Consider the following 4,335-nt stretch of genomic DNA (forward strand, 5'->3'; position numbering starts at 1 on the left):
AATTCGATGATACAAATGAGAAGACCTCCTTTCTGTTGAGATTGCAACAAGATGATGGAGCTTAGTGAAAAGAGTCGCCTTCACTAAGTGGGCCCGCAGGCTATTTTTGGCGCAAGTCTATTTTTAGACTATGTCTATTTTTAGACATATGGATCATGTCTATGTTTATGGATGATTGATCAAGTTGGGAAAAATAGATGGACTTCTATTTTTGATGAAAGTGTGAGTGATCAAAGTCTATTTTTAGACTGGCTGTCAAAAATAGAAAAGTCAAATATTATTATCTCACAATAATATTTGGACTATAAACTTAATCTTATTCTCTTGGAGCACTTCAGTTTGAGCTACAGAAGTGGCACATGCAGCTGTCAGAAGGAAATACGCTTTTCTTATGAGTTAGTTGAGTTGTTGCATGCATGACTTCAGTTAGAACTCAATCAGTTGAGTTTGGTGGAGTTGATGGAGTTGTGTTCAGTTTAGCTTTGTTAAACTGGTTGTATTTAGTCTAACTGGCAAATAGACAAGAGATGAGTTGAGTGAATTAGTTATTAATTAATTCACAAGTTATTAACTCATAATACAACTAATGAATACATCAGTTAACTCAGTTGCATGTCAGTGCATGTTCAGTTCAACAGGGACAGGTGGTAGAGAATCAGATTGCTATCAGTTGTGACTATAGTTGTGCATCAGATCTTGCACAATCAATGGATTGAGTATGCCAATGAGTTTGCTCACGTATTTGGCCCACATTTTAGCCTTTGCTCACGTCCACAAAGAGTGAGTGACTATTTTGCAGGTGAAAAACGAGTTTGGGAAGCTATTCTCATCAGTTCTTGAGCAGGTATTGAGCAGTGGAGGTAGGCAAGCAGTGGAAGAGATTTGGAGATCAGATCTGAGCTGTATTGTGTGTAACAGAGGTGGAGATACTTGTGAGAAGTATTATGCTGTGTAATGTTACATGACTCAATCATTAATATACAGATAGTTGGGGTTTTTAGCGAGATGCTTTCCCCGGGATACATACTGTGTTAATGTGTGAATGCTCTTGATGTTTTATTGTTATTGATGCTGCTATATTGTTGATCAACGTAGAGGAGCTTATGTATTGTGTATGTTTTCCGCAATAGTACATGATCAGGATAATCTCCATTGAATATGTGCTAAATTATTCAAAATTTCTACATGGTATCGGAGCGGCTTGATTTGTAGAAGAGATTTTTACAGGATATCAAGCAAGGATTGATCATCAGATCTACTATTCAGGAAGTGTTTACATTCTATTTCTCTAGGCAGAGCCTGTAATCGGGCCAGGTAGCCTCTGGATTCATCCTTCCTTTGGAAGGTGAAATATCTGGTGAAAGCCCATACAGTCAATCTCTGTACGAGAAATATTTTGTTCTCACGAATTCTAGATCGGAAGCAGTTGAGTTGGTTGCTGGTGGAATTCGAATTTGCAGCAGTGTTTTCTTGGTGACAACGCAGCAATGTCTTTCAACGGATTGCGATTGGAGTATGCTCTTGAGGGCAGCTCAAACTATATTGCATGGAAGGACAGGATGGAGGCAGTATTGGATGATAATAGGCTGAAGGAGTTCATAGATACGGATATCCCAAAGCCTACTGATGCTACTCAAGCTGATGCTTGGCAAAAGAAGATCGCAAAATGTCGAAGGATTCTGTTGGAGGGCATGAAGGATCACATTGTGTCCAGCCTCCATGGAAAGGCTACTCCATATTTGATGTGGAAATCATTAACAGAATTATTCCAAAGAAAGAGCGATCAGAGGAAGCTAGCACTCAAAGATAAACTCAGAAACATCAAATGCGAGAAGGGTGATAGTATTCCCAAGTATCTCACGAAGTTCACTCAGTGTCGAGATGAGCTGGGAAGTGTGGGGGTTACTGTCGATGATGAGGACTTGGTGAGCTTGGCTCTCCTTGGTCTTCCGAAGAGTTGGCATTCCTATCAGGACTCTGTCAATGGTCGGGAGAAGTTGCCAGGATGGGAAAGACTATGGTCAGATCTTGTGCAGGAGGAGATCAGGCGGAGTACCAGGGACGGATCTTCGTCAAAGGGAGCTGATGAAGAGAATTGCGCTTTGGCTGCCAAAGCAAAGAAAGGGAAGAGCAAGAAAGCTTCTCAGTCTGGTGCAAAAGGCAAGAAGCAGGATATGTCCAAGGTGAAGTGTTTTCACTGTCACCAGCATGGACACTATGCCACAAATTGTCCGCAGAAGAAGAAGAACAAGCAAGCTGCTGGATCTGCAGGGGGAGAGGCCTTAGCTTCTCAGTTTGAGCTTGATTTTTCATTGATCGCATGCTTGGTTTCAAGTGTGATGGGATCAGTGTGGTTCTTGGACAGTGGTGCGTCTTTTCACATGACGGGAGATAGAGATTTGTTCTCTGATCTGGAGGACAAAGATCTTGGAGTGCACATCGAGATGGGCGATGATGGTAGATACAGTGCGACCGGTATCGGTACCATTTCCTTTGAGAGGGAGTCTGGTAAACCCTTTGTATTGAAGGAAGTCATGCATGTTCCAGGATTGAAGAAGAATCTCATCTCAGTGGCGATGTTAGAAGACAAGGGGTATGATGTTGTTTTTAGCGAGGGAAAGGCTTTCCTGCGCAGCAAGACAACTGGTGAGACCCGGAAGATAGGGGTTCGAGTTAGGAACCTTTATCAGTTGCATGTAGATGGATGCGCAGCAATGGCAGGCAAGGTAGAAGGATTGGTGAGCCGGGATGATGGCGAGTTGTGGCACAGGAGATTGGGTCACCTTCACCATGGAGCCTTGAAGATACTGTAGCAGATCACTACAGGGCTTCCTAAAGACACACTTGCGCAGTCAGATCAGTGCAATGGGGAAGTTTGTGAAAGCCACCTTTCACGAGAAGGATAGTCGCGCCACGATGATCCTTGAGAGAATTCACACAGACGTGTGTGGACCTTTCTCAGTTGCTTCGACAGCAAAACACAGGTATTATGTGATTTTTGTTGATGATTTCTCTCGTAAGTGCTGGATCTTCTTCATGCAGAAGAAGAGCGAGACATATTCAAAGTTCTGTGAATTCAAAGCACTGGTCGAGAAGGAGTCGGGGAAGAAGGTGAAGGCTCTTAGGAGCAATAATGGTGGTGAATACATCTCGGACGAGTTCAAGGATTTCTGCAAGGTAGAAGGGATTCGTAGAGAGCTCATAGCTCCCCATAACCCACAGCAGAACGGGGTAGCTGAGCGGAAGAACAGAACGATTGTGGGTGCTACACGGGCAATGTTGCATGATCAGGGCCTACCCCTTCACTTGTGGGCGGAAGCATGCAATACAGCAGTTTATGTGCAGAACCGTTGTCCTCATAGGATACTTGGCATGAGTACACCCGAGGAGGCTTATTCTGGTAAGAAGCCTGATCTTTCTCATTTGAGAATTTTTTGTGCTAACGTTTACATGCATGTGACGAAGGATGCCAGAAAGAAGTTGGAGCCGACTGTAGAGGTTGGGATATTTGTGGGGTACACTGATACACCCCACAACTATCGTGTGTATTTGCCAGACAGTGGTAAAACTGTTGTGCGACGGGATATAAAATTTCAGGAGGAGAAAGCCATGAAGTGTTCGCTTGAGAGGGAGCTACACTTGCATGCAGATGAGGAGCTATTAGTTCCTAAGGATGAGCTTCAGGACGTGGATCAGCCACAAGACGAGGTTCATGGAGTGGAAGAGACCACTCATGCAGCGCCAACCATCAGAGGGCGAAAGCGCTTGACAGAAGCTGAGCGACTGGCTCAAGATGCAGAGAAAGTTGTAGGACCACCTACAGCCCAACGCAGGCAGAGACAGTCACCTGATCGGTACACTGGATACATGGCTCTTATGAGCAAGTGTGTTGTGACTGAGCCATCCTCTTTCGAGGAAGCTGTGGAGGATCCCGCATGGGTAGACGCCATGGTGGAAGAGTATGATTCTATTGTCAGAAACAGTGCATGGGAGATTGTTCCTAGACCGGAAGGGAAATCAGTGGTGGGTTCGAGATGGATCTACAAAGTTAAGCAGGCAGCTGACGGGAGTGTGGAGAAGTACAAGGCAAGATTTGTTGCCCGAGGCTTTTCACAGATTGAGGGGATCGATTATGAGGAGACCTTTACACCTGTCGCAAGGTATTCTTCCATACGGACGATTCTTGCTCTCTCAGCGCAGATGGGATGGCACATTCATCAGATGGATGTGAAGACTGCGTTCCTCAACGGAGTCATTGAGGAGGAGGTGTACATTGAGCAACCCGAAGGCTTTGAAGTCTTCAGCAGCGAGTCGCATGTGTGCAGGCTCAAGAGA

Source organism: Pinus tabuliformis, chromosome 3_1 (genome assembly GCF_031772625.1).
Source record: "Pinus tabuliformis cultivar Carrire ecotype Pingquan chromosome 3_1, CPIR1, whole genome shotgun sequence".
NCBI lineage: Eukaryota > Viridiplantae > Streptophyta > Pinopsida > Pinales > Pinaceae > Pinus > Pinus tabuliformis.